The sequence below is a fragment of the Phaseolus vulgaris genome, chromosome 5 (genome assembly GCF_051622355.1).
Source record: "Phaseolus vulgaris cultivar YP4 chromosome 5, ASM5162235v1, whole genome shotgun sequence".
NCBI lineage: Eukaryota > Viridiplantae > Streptophyta > Magnoliopsida > Fabales > Fabaceae > Phaseolus > Phaseolus vulgaris.
In genome coordinates this window covers 35,250,378-35,264,186 of record NC_143502.1, presented here as the reverse complement: position 1 = coordinate 35,264,186, position 13,809 = coordinate 35,250,378, and the positions used below count along the sequence as shown (strand labels likewise).

General features: G+C 32.3%; 1 pseudogene; it reads right to left on the bottom strand.

Moving 5' to 3' along the window:
* Nucleotides 1-7,584: 7,584 nt before the first annotated feature.
* On the bottom strand, nt 7,585-11,140 carry LOC150027593 (uncharacterized; annotated as a pseudogene).
* Nucleotides 11,141-13,809: the final 2,669 nt, after the last annotated feature.

The window sequence follows — 13,809 nt, the reverse complement described above, 5'->3', positions numbered from 1 at the left end:
CCCGTTCGGCTCAATATCGACCCGAGCTTTCCTAGCTCGACATTGGCCTGAGCTCGTTTGACTCGACATTGGCTCGGGCCCAATCGACTCGACATCGAACCAGGCCCACTCCACTCGACATCGGCTCGGGACCAGGAGACTCGACATTGGTCGGGCCATTTCGACTCGACATCGGCTCAGGCTCGTTCGCCTTGACATCGGCCTGGGCTTGCTCAGCTCGACATTGGGTCGATGTCAGCTCTGCTCGTTAAGGGCCTGGAACTGCTCGGTTAGACATCGGCCCGAGCCCGCTCGACTCGACATTGGCCCAGGCCCACTCGACTCGACATCGACTGAATTTTCTTGGCTTAACTTGGATCGGGCCAAGTCAAAATCCATCCCAAAATGCAATTTGGATAATCCAAAATGTATCCGATTTATATCTAATCCATATCCAATTAAATGGATTGAATTTAAAATCCAAAAATATGGATTTGGATTTACAATAAATCCATTTAAATGGATTAAAACTAATATGGATATAGATAATTATGGATTGGATTTTGTAATTTGGATTTTTTGTCCATCCTTAACTAAAATTATGTTCAAGTTAGCGTGGGATTCAGTTCAAGCATTAATCGTCTGATTTCTGAACCTGTTTCTATGATATAGCCACCAAGCTAATTAGAAAAAACAATATCAATTAGAACTTTTAGTTCTTTTCTATGGCCATTTTACCTTTCTGTTATTCTTCTCCACCACATTTTTCTTCTATCTTATTTATAATATATACACTACAATAAATTATCTAATAAAAATTAATTTTAAAACAAAAAAATAATTAACTATTATTTTAGTTAAATTATATATTATTTTAAAAAATAAAAAATCTTTTATAATATCTTAAATTTATGCATGATACGAAGAAGAAAGGTAGGAGGTGACTAAGAGATGAAGGAAGAAGAGACAAAGAAGATGATGCTGTTTTTTAAAAAGAAATAAAACTTCTATCTCTCTTTTTATTTTCTTACTTTGCATAGTGCATGTTATTATAAATTACAAAATACAATAGGTTATGCTTCAGCCCAAGATACACAACTGAAAAAGCCCAAAGCTCAATACCCCCCTCAAGCTGGTGACTGGATATTCAGCACACCTAGCTTGTGAAGGAGCTTATGGAAATCATTGTTAAGTGGTTTAGTATGAAGAGCATCAGATTGATCATCAGTGCTTATGGGTAGCAGATTGAAGAGACCTTGCTGAAGTCTTTCTCTTACCACATGACAATCTATGTCATGGTGTTTAGTCCTCTCATGAAAGCTGTGATTTTGGGCGATCTGTCTAGCAGACTGACTATCACAAAAAAGGTTTGTTGTGCTGTGAGTAGTGATGTGCAGATCCTTGATCAAGAAAGTAACCCACTAAAATTCACAACAAGTTGCTGCTAACACATGGTATTCTGCCTCAGAAGAAGATCTTGATACGGTGTTCTATTTCTTGGTTTTCCATGGGATTAGAGATTCTCCAAGGAAAATGCAGAATCCAATGGTTGAATGGTGCATCGAGATGCAAGTTGCCCAGTCAGAGTCACTGAATGCTTTGATTTAGATATATGTGTCTTTCGGGTAAAATATGCCTTGGGCAGGAGAGGATTTGATATACTTGAGAACTCTCTATGCAGCTTGATGGTGTTGTTTTGTGGGTACTTGAACAAATTGACTAAGTCATTGTACAACAAAGCTAATGTCAGGTCTTGTGTTAACCAAGTAAAGCAAACGACCAATAATCCTTCGATATGCGAAGACATCATGCACAATAGCTTGTTCAAACAACTTTTCATTTTTCTTGACCAAAGGTGTAGAAACTATTTCGCACCAATCATACCTTTATTAGATAGAATTTCAAGTGCATATTTTCTCTGACAGACGTGAATCCCTTTCTTTGTTCTAGCAATCTCCAATCCTAAAAATAATTTTAATTGCCCAAGGTCTTTGATGGCAAAGGCTGCATTCAGAGAACTCTTAATAGCTTGTATCTCTTTCATGTTATTCCCAGCAATCAGTATATCATCGACATATATGAGAAGTGTTGTAAAAGCGTTCTCAGTCTTTCTAATGAACAAAGAGCTATTAGCTATTGAATGAGTGAATTTAATTGAGTAAAGAAAGGTAGTAAGTTTATCATACCATTGCTTGCTTGCTTGCATCAATCCATATAAGGATTTTGTCAAGAGGAAAACCTGATTTTCTTTTTCAGTGGTGATCCCGAGAGGAATGTCCATGTAGACTTCCTTTTGTAAATCCCCATGCAGAAAGGCATTGTCAACGTCTAGCTATTCAAGGTGCCAGTCCATGATGGAAGCAACTGTAAGGATGCATCGCAGAGTGGTGAGTCTAGCGACTAGTGAATAGGTCTCCATGTAGTTTATTCATTCTCGTTGTGTATACCACTTCGCAACAAGTCTTGTCTTGTACCTCTCAATCTTTCCATCAGCTCTTCGCTTTATTTTGTATACCCATTTACATCCGATAGGAGTTTTGTTTGGAGGAAGATCTATGAGTTCCCAGGTTATGTTGGACTCGAGCGCTTTTATTTTTTATTCCATAGCCTTCAACCACTCAGGGTGTCCCTTTGCTTCTTCATAATTTCGGGGCTCGATTTGTGATGAAAGGGAAAAAGTGTAGTTTAGCTGATTATTAGATAGTTTATTATATGAAATGACTAAATCAAGAGGATAATGTACCTTTGGGTTCATAATCTTATTGTATGGTGTAATCATCATTTGATGGTGATAATCTCCCAGATAAGTGGGTGGTCTCCTAATTCGTGTGCATCGCCTCAGATTATCATGAATAACATTGTTCTCATTTTGTCCATGTTCTTCACGTTCGAAGTGGCTCTCTTCGGGTTGCTCAAGGCCATCATGCAGATACATCATGAAATCATCACCTTCTAGAGTAGCGGGTTGGCTGAATTGATTATCCTTATTTTTCAGATCACAAAAACTACTTTCATAGAAAATAACATTTCTTGATACATAAATCTCTCTAGAATGTATGTCCATGACAATATAACCCTTCACTCCACATTTGTAACCAAGGAAAATGCACTTACGTGCTCTAGGATCAAGCTTGTAGCTGTTTTGCTCCAGGGTGGAGGCAAAACACAAGTATCCAAAAACTTTAATATCATTTAAAACAGGCATGCATTTGTACAGGAGTTTCATAGGGATTTTTATTCTGAATTACAGGTGATGGTAAGTGGTTTATCAAATAAACGGAGTGCAAGACAGCAAAAGACCAATATACATTAGGTAGATTTGATTGAAACATAATGCACTGATTTACGTTAAAAATATGTCGATGTTTTCTTTCCACAGTAGAGTTTTGTTGTGGAGTTTCATTGCAAGAACTTTGATGTATGATACCATTTTTATCATAAAAGTCATTCTAGCATAATTCTTTTCCATTATCCATTCTAATGGTTTTAATACTCTTATCAAATTGGTTCTTAACATGAACAATAAAATGTTGTAAAAGATCTATGGTTTCACTCTTATTTTTCATAAGATGAACCCACGTTTGTCTACTAAAGTCATCTATTATGGTTAAGAAGTACCTGTGACCTCGAATAGAAGGAACACCAAAAGGAACCCATATATCAATGTGAATAAGATCAAAAACAAATTTACTAAAACTTTTGCTAAGCTGAAAAGGTAATTTGTGATGCTTTGCAAGATGACAGAGAGAACAAATATTATCATGATTGAAATGTATATCATTGTGAGTTTTGGTTAAGTGTTGTAAGACCTTTTTTTCGAAGGATGATCCATCCTACATCAAGTTTTTCAGCAGTTTTAAAAACAACTTCATTAAGCACAAAGTTAACAAGACTATCCTTCTTATCTCCATGCATGTGATAAAATCCATCCTTGATTTCAGCTTGACCAATTGTCTTCAAGGTAAGCTTTTCCTATATCTGACAAACATCGTGTGTGAAAATAAATTGACACTTCAAGGATTTCGTTAATCTTTGCACATATATAATATTCAACATCAATTCAGGTATGTACAAAACGTCATGCAGAATAATATCATTGGTTAAGAAAACAATTCCAGCAAAAAAAGTAGTGACTCTTTGATTGTTAGGAAGCGTAACTCTTACTGGTTTTATACTTAGTAATTTGTGAAAACAGAGATGGAGCAAGCCACATGATATGTGGCTCCAGTATCAAGAATCCAACAATTCATACCTTTTTTACTTGTGTTGTTGTCAGATGCTGAGGAGTCTCCTGTGGTGTTGTTAATAGCTTTCTCTGTTCCTTTTGAGTTCTGAATTATGTCCAGAAGATGTTGAAGTTGCTCTGGATTGATAGCTTTAAAATTTTTCTCATTGACGGCGTCATTGGATACGTGTTTTCCTCTCTCATTCTCATGATCTCTACCTTCTCCGGTAGTGCCTACATTGTAGTTGACCCTATGCTTCATCTAGGGTGGGTACCCATGCTTCGAGTAACATTCGTCTACGGTATGATTCATTTTGTGACAAAAGGAACATTGCTCTCCATATCCTTTTCCTCTTCCTTTTCCGTAGTTGCGTTGCCCATGGTTATTGGTTTTATTGGTTCTTTGATGTGGTTGATTAGTACTGTTTGCTAGAATCTTTATATCCATTCCTATACTTTCACTCAAGTGTTTTTCTTGTTGTGGAACCAAAGAGAAAACTTTGTTAATACCTAACAAAGGTTCTGTTAGCAAGATATTTGTCTTGACAACATTGTAAGCTTCTCTCAAACCCTTCAAGAAACTCATAACGCGCTCTGAATCTTTGTAACCTCTCATGATTTTCATCATATCGCAGCTGCATTTTGTTTTACAAGAGCAGTTCGGTAATGGTCGTAAAGAATCTGATTCTTCCCACAAGGTTTTGGAGTCAGTATAATACTCGGTTATTCTTCTTTCTCTCTGCTTAATAGAATTTATTTCATGTAAAAGATCAGATACACGGAAAAGCTTGCTTTTCGAGAACCTTTCTTTGAGATCTTCCCACAGTTATTTCGCATTATCAATATAGACGATACTTTGTGCAATTTGCATTGAGATGCTGTGTGTGATCCATGGGATAACCATAACGTTGCATCTCTCTCATGCTTCATATTGGCTTTCACTGCGTGATGGCTCAGGAATATCCTTGTTGACGAACTTGAATTTAATTTTCGAAAGCAGAGCGCGTTTCATCGCCGTAGTCCATGAGTGGTAATTTGAACCATCTAACAACGGAGTTACAAGAACCATACTTGAATTTTCCCCAGGGTGTAGATAATACGCACTAGTTGGATTTTGTTGATCATTTTGCTGTGAAAGTTTTTGTTCATCCATGAATTGCAAAACGACAAGGAGCAAAAAGGGGAAAAAGGAGAAAAGAAGAAGGAATGGCAGCGGAACATCTTAAATTTCTGCATGATAGGAAGTGGAAAGGGAGGAGGTGATAGGTACTTCAAAGAAACAAGAGATGAAGGAAGAAGAGACCGAGAAAATGATATTGTTTCTTTGAAAAGCAATAAAACTGCTATCTCACTTTTTTGGCTCTCACTTTGAAAAGCAATAAAGCATAGTGCACGTTATTATAAATTACAAAATACAATAAGTTTGGCTTCAGCCCAAGATAGACACTGAAAAAGCCCAAAGCTCAATATAATATATATATATTATTAGAAAATAATTAAGTATAAACTAATTTTAAAAATTAAAATTAATTAATTTTTATTTTAACTAAGTTATATATTATTTAAATATTAAAATATTTTTTACAATATCTATATATACATATAATACTGAATAATTATCAAATAAAAATTAATTTTAGAAACAAAAAATAATTAATTACTATTTTAATTAAATTAGATAATATTTTACACATTAAAAGAATTATTAATATCTAATTAGTAGTATCTAAAAATTTATTAGTATGTAAAATAATTTTTATTATTAATAAATAATTTTTAAATTGATATTTAATTATTTAATATTTAAAATTTATTAATATATAAAATAATATTTAATTTAATCAATATAATAATTAATTATTTTTTATTTATAAAATTAATTTTTTTACCGTGATAGAAATTTTATTCATCATAATCTAGTATTTTTTTTTTCATGGTCATGAAAAAAAAATTCTTTTCTATAAATGAATACCGAAACACATGCATTTCCACATCTCTGTGTATAGAAAATATAATATAAATACTTTTGTAAGGATAAGCATTGAAGAATTTTGTACTTATTTTTAGTTGATGGATTAATTATGAAAAATTATATTCCCTTATATCAATTATATAGGTTATATAATTCTTGAGATAATAGTTAGTAAATTAAAATATTATGAAAGTTAAAAATATCAATTATATAGATAATATAAATCCTTATGTTTTTGCCATGACGTGAATCTCCTGGGCTTCAATAAACACGGAGTTTAAATATAAAAAGTTGGGCAAGTAACCCAAACCTTATTTTAATGCCGAAACGAAGATGGGCTATATCACCTTTTCTAGCGCATTTATTAGTTTTGGAAGCTTCAAAAAATACAAAGCAATCATATTTCACTCTTTGAAAAATATAAAGTTTGAAGCAAATTTTGGAAAAAATTGATTTGAAAGATTTAATTTGATATCATAACAACCAGGAGGAGCGTAAAATAGATTATTTAAACTCCAAAAAACTGTTCAAAACATTTAATGCATGAGCCAAATCAGTTTTTAATCAATTAAAACAAATTCTGTTAAGGATTTTCAAAAAACAATATGTTGAAATAACTGATTGAATTGGTTTAACAGGAAGGTCAACTAATTTCAGGTTTTGTCAAAATCTGTTTCAAAAACATTAAGTGTAAAACAACCGATTGAAACGATAAAACAACAGGTTGTTTTTCCAATTCTTTGGAAAACACTATTTTTGAAAAGGACTTGATTTAAACCAACTTTGGATCCTAACTAAGAGTGGATTACAAATTCAAACTACCCAGAACTCACACGTAGAAGCAGCAGCAAAGCCTTCAACCAATCTTCATAGATTTGGAGACATCAAACCCTATCTTCAACATAATGCTTTCACTAAGGCATAAAATTCCTTTTCGTAAGTGGGATAGTTTAAGACAACACCATTTAATTTCTCACTAAAATAAGCAATTGAATGACCTTCTTGCGTCAAAACATCTCATATACCCACATTAGTTGCATCACATTCAATTTCAAAAGATTTTGCAAAGTTTGGTAAGCAAGAATGTGGACATTAGTCAATTCATGCTTAAGGATGACAAAGGCTTTTTCTTGTTTTCCTTCCATTTAAACCCAACATGCCTTTTAATAATCTCATTTACGGGTGCTACCAAGGTGCTAAAATTTCTTACAAATCTCTTGTAGAAACTAGCTAGGCCATGAAAGCTCCTAACCTCACTCAATTTTTTAGGGATAGGCCATTCTTATACTTTTTCATAATATACCTGAACTCCTTTGGAATTTACCACTAAACCAAAGAGTGCAATTTGTTCAATACAAAATGTGCATTTCCCAAGATTATCTTACAACTTTTCTTTTTTTAGGAACATTCAAACAACACACAAATGTTCCACATGTAATTCCAGACTAGTGTTATAGATCAAGATGTCATCAAAATACACCACGACAAATTTGCCCAAAAAATCTCTCAAAACATGGTTCATTAATCTCATAAAAGTGCTTGGGGAATTTGTTAGCCCAAATGGCATCACAAGTCACTCATACAATGCATATTTTGTTTTAAAGGCAATTTTTCATTCATCCCCCTCCCTAATCCTAATTTGATGGTAACCACTTCTTAAGTTAATTTTTGAAAATATACAAGCACCATAAAATTCATCAAATAAATCATCTAACCTGAGAATATGGTATTTATACTTGATGGTAATGTTATCTAGTGCTCTACAATTTGTGCACATCCTCCAAGAACCATATCCTTTTTAGGCACCAAAATGTCTGAAACAACACATGGGCTCATGCTTTCTTGTACCCATCCTTTATTCATCAATTCTTCAACTTGAGTTTGGATCTCCCTTTTCTTTTGAGGGTTGCTTCTATAAGCTGGCCTATTAGGCAAAAATGCTCCTGGAAGAAGGTCAATGTGGTGTTCAATTCCCCTTAGAGATGAGAGTCCTTTAGGAATTTCATTTGGAAACACATCCTTGAACTCTTGCAAAAGAGAATCAACACTAGGAAGAAAATTAATTTGGTTAGAATGGTCAACAACCAAAGTGTTGTTTTTGCAATAAAGTAAATAAAGAGGTTTGCTAGAAAGTAACAACTTCTTCACTTCATTCACTTTCAGTAATCCACTCATTTTTCTCTCATGTGTTTCTCTCTTTTTAGGCGTTCCACTCTTTCTCTATTTAGGTGTTTCACTCATCTCTCTTTTCTCTTGAACTTGCTTTTCTCTCAATTCCATTCGATCCTCACACACCTTTTTAGGAGATAAGGGTTTGAGAATGATCTTTTTGTTATTGTGCACGAAAGAGATTTTATTGGTGAAACCATCATGGATAACTTTGGTGTCAAACTGTCATGACCTCCCTAACAAAATGTGAGTTGCCTCCATTGGAACCACATTACACAAGACATTGTCATTATATTATCCTATGGATAGGTTCACCTCCACTTGCTTGCTCACTATTATCTCTCCATCTTCACTAAGCCATTGAATCTTGTATGGCCTTGGGTGGGGTTTTGTCTCCAAATTCAATTTGGTAACTAGTCTTGAGCTAGCTACATGAGTGAAACTTCCTCCATCAACTATGAGTGAACATTTTTTCTTTTTATGGAACATCTAGTATGGAAAATATTATTCCCTTTGGTTTGGTCCAAAGCTTGCATTTTGATTCCCATAAGTCTTCGAATCATCAACAAATTACCCTCCAATGCATTCAACTCCACCTCTACCTTTTCCCTTTCTTCTTCATTTGAAGGTTCACTGTCTATTTTTCCATTTGATATCATAACCATATTCTTTTTTGTTGGACATTCTGAAGCATAATGTCCTTTTCCCAAGCATTTGAAACATTTTACCTCACTTGTCTTCCTTTTAGGTGGTGAATTATACTTATTAGGTGACTTCCCACTTGAAGATGTGGCTGAACTTGAGGAAACTCCTTTATTCTTCACAACCTTATCCTTCCAATTGGAATTATTATTATTGTTAGAACTCTTCCTCAAGATTCCTTTCCTCTTGAGTTGTTGTTCTACTTGGTTAGCCTTGTGCAACAAATCCTCCATGTCAACATACTCTTGCAGCTCCACAACATCCATAATATCATGGTTTAATTCATTAAAAAACCTAGCCATGGTTGCTTCGTTTTCCTCATTCATTCCAGCTCTAAGCATGGTCACCTCCATCTCTTTAAAGTACTCTTCCACACTTCTATGCCTTTGAGTCATTCTTTGAAGTTTGAGTTCCAAATTCCTATGGTAGCTTGCTTTAATGTATCTCTTTCTCATAATCCTTTTCATTTTAGTCCAAGAGTCCACCATGGGTTTCTCATATATAATTCTCTCCCTTTCGTACTTATTCCACCAAGTTAAGGCTTAATCTGAAAATTTAGTTGTTGCCAACTTTATCTTTTGCTCCTCATTATACTCATTGCAAGCAAACACATGTTCTACTTTAATCTCCCACTCCAAGTAAGTTTCAAGATCACTCTCCTCTTTGAATATGGAAATATTTAATCTTATCCCATCAAATCTTAGTTGTCTTTGTTCTCTCTCATTCTCTCTTCTCTTCCTCCTATCTCCCCTTCTATTTTCATGATTTTCTTGTTGGGTCTGCTCAATTTGATCCAACTTCTCATGGAGTTCATAACTTTGTTGTTTCATTAGTATCTCCAAATGTTGTGTTAATGTTTGTATTTGTATATTTGTGAAAGTCCACTATTTAGCGTTTCCCTTGCCATTCTCAAGTAAACAGATTAAAAATAACAATAAGTTTAGGTCTCTCACCACTTTCTCACATCTTTACACTCCACACTCGTGTTTCACACAACAAGTTTTTTTAACGATCACACTTCCTTTTACCACTTGTTCTCTAACTTAAGGTTCTTACAAGAATAAAGCAATCAATAATCAAGAATCGCTTTCAATGGTAGCAATCACAAGCTTAAAATAAAATTTTGATTTTTTAATATCGATAAAAGAAAAGTAGTGAAGAACAATTTCACTACCAACAACAAACAAGCAAGAACTACAATATATATATATATATATATATATATATAAATATGTAGACAGGACACTTGAAACTTAAAATTTTAACAAACAGGAGGTATGCACTTGATGATTTCTATTTTTTTATTATATTTTCTTTGTTTTCCTCCTCTTCTTCTTTTTTCTCTATTTTCCTCTTCTTCTTTTTTCTCTATTTTCCTCTTTTTTTTTCTATTTTCCTCTTCTTCTTCCTTTTTACTTTTTAAAAGATTAACAATACCGTGAACAATGTCATGAACAATGTTGTAAACGGTACCGCGAACAGTGTCGTGAATGGTACCGTGAACAATGTCATGACCAATATAGTGAATAGTGTCGTGAATGGTGATGAGGGAAAAAAAACAGGATGCACAATTGTATTATCACTCAAACCTTTGCTATGAATACCAAATGATATGATTTCAATTAGAGCTAACCGCAGAATTAGGAATTTAGGGTTATGGAATGAAATCAATTAAAGCAGTAACAATGATGAAAACCTGGAGAGAGGGAGGCGCCACAAACAAGGTTTGATAAGAAAAAAGAAGATCACCACAAGAATGAGTGAATTCTTGATAAGATCGTAAAATGTAAGGAAGAATCCTATCAGAAATATATTATCACTATTAAATTGCCAAAAAAGTCATGATTCTGAATTCTAAAAATATATAAATACAAATTTAGTTATAGATATCGTCTCATTTATAAATAAATAAAATAAAAATATAATTCTTATATTTTTAAAAAAAATCATTTATCCTAGTAGTTAAATTGATACTTGACATTAGAGAAACTCATTTTAGACCCAACTACTAAAATTGGGTACTGTAATAAACCATTGCAAACCTGCAAGTTTTGAATTATGAAGATCAACACAAACCACTTCCCATACGTCATTCTGAACTGCCTCTCCTTTGTTCCAAGACCTTTATATTTTCTCCTTACCTTAGTTTATGGTTCCTCTGTAGGTTTTTGCCGACACAACTGATAACAATCTGCAGTAAAACCAAGACTTGAGTTATGTAGGAGAACCATTAACTCCCAGGGTAATGACCAGTCCAGACTGAATATAACTCAGCTTCGTTATATTTATGCGTCATTGGCGTCATTGACCAGTCCTTACTGCAGAGGAACTGCAGTAATCCCTATATGCTCTGCATTATTTGTATTTACATGCGGCACACTCTCAGTCCAAGCTTTGCATGAATCCTTAAAAAAATTGTATGAAATCCAAAAATCATACCATAACATTAATATCATGTATGAAATCCACCAAGTAGTTTGATCTCATATCACACATCTTTTATCATCATATTCCATAAGATTTATCCTCAACCTAAACTCATAGTATAAAGACTAAAACATGCAAAACGATAGACATATATAAAATAAAACAATACCGATTCAAAATATTATAATTTTTTTATTAAATATCATCTAATTTAGAAAAAATAAATTAATCATTATATTAATTAAATTAAATATTATTTTATAAACTACGAAATTATTAATATTTAAAATAATATATTATTAATAAAGTTTATAAAATAATTTCGATTAAATATCAAAATTTTAATTACTAATTATTTTAGATTATTTTTTTAATTAAATTAATGATTAATTTATAATTTAAAGGAGTTAGTATCTAAAATATTAATAACTAATATTAAATACTAATTTAAAAATTATTTTATAATTTTTTATTAATAATAAAATTATTTGAAAAATATTGGGACTAAACAAATTCTTAAATCCATAATTAATATTCATTAATTTATGAGATATACAATTAAATTTTAGATTAACCTAACTAAATTCGCAGGATAAAATTTGTTCGCTCTAACTTATCTCAAGTAAAATTTTAAGCATGTATAGCATTAATAAGATATTATTATTATTATTATTATTTTTTATTATTATCCCATAATATATATATATATATATATGTATATATATATGTGGAAGTTTTAATTCATTAAATGCACCACTACCACTAGCATCAATAATTTAATTATTACAACCACATTTTCAAATCTATTTCTCAAAATTTAACATGAAAACATCATAATCCAACACCCACACACTCAAATTATCATAAACAAACAACATATATTAAACTAGCTTTCGTCACTTTGAATTCTTTGTAGTCTAAGGAAGATGGAGAAGAAGGAACCAAAACACTTGAAAGACTTGTTGATCGCTTCAATTGGTTCAACCATAGTCTTAAAATAGTTACCCTAGGCTCAAACTTCAAAAACCCCTCTTTTCAAGAATAATGTCACAAATGCATGATTTCTTGTGAGACGTAGAATGAAATTTGAAGAAGGAGAAATTTGTGTAGAACAAAACCTAAGATGGATGCCCCTACAATTCTCTTTACTAGATCGAAAATTGGAAGTCAAAAGAGGGAGATATTTTGGTTTTCTCAAGTTTAATAGAGAAGGAATAACATTTAACATAGTAAGAGTGAAGAAGAATTGATTTGGTGTAATTAGAAATTAAATTTTCTAATATCCTTTTGTAACGATCCATATACTAAGTTACTCTCATCTTTTTCAACTAACTTTGACTCAAACAAGTTCTTGTTCTCACCTGCTTCTTCACCACTGTACAAATCTAAACTCACATATATCACATTTTAAATTGAATTATTATTTTTTTCAAGTTGAAGTTGATTGAGATAATATTGTTTGAAGTTTCATAAACATATCTCAAAAATTAAAAAAAAAATATATTTAAATTATTCTGGATTTGAATTACTAAATGATAAAAAAAATTAAACTTATGAAAACAATTATAATTTTAGATTATGTCGTATTCATGAAGAAAAAAAAGAGTATAAATCCTTATAAAGTGATTATAGGATTTAAAAGGTTGTAAAAATACATTATTAATCTCTATACATGGTGGAATTGATGATGAGTGAGATGAGATAACCATTCTTAATTAACCAAATGAAGAAGATTATATTGATAAAAGTAAATAATTTAAAAATTTCTACAGCTTAAAATTTATCTCTAGCCAGAGATAAAAATATCACTAATACAAATGACAAATCTCTTTACAGCACAAAAATGTAGTTGCTTCCGAAAATAGGTAACAACTAACAATTAATGATAAATCTATAAAAAGTTGTCACACTTACGTCATTATAAGTTTCACCACATTAAATGTGATGTAATGCATACGAAAATTAAATACTAGCAATACATCTAATAAATATATTAAAAGAACATTAAAAATCGAATTTGAACACTGTATATTCTTAAAGCGCGATGCATAAATGTTCACTTGTATATATGGGCTGATTCTGATGAAAAGTAGGTGTCCCTGGTTTTCAAACCGTTTGACTTCTAAACCCCTTCACACCACACAAAATATGCCTGTGCGTGTCTTATTCACTATGTTTTTCACGCTTCAGCATATCTTTTGGGATTTTTTATTTTTTTTTGTTCTTTTCTTTTCCCATTTATTTCCTGTTCATTTTCCTCTTTCTATCAGGGGAAACTGAAGGTCTCCAGCATTAAACATCTTCCTAGACTTTTTCCTTTTCAAAACTTTTAGCT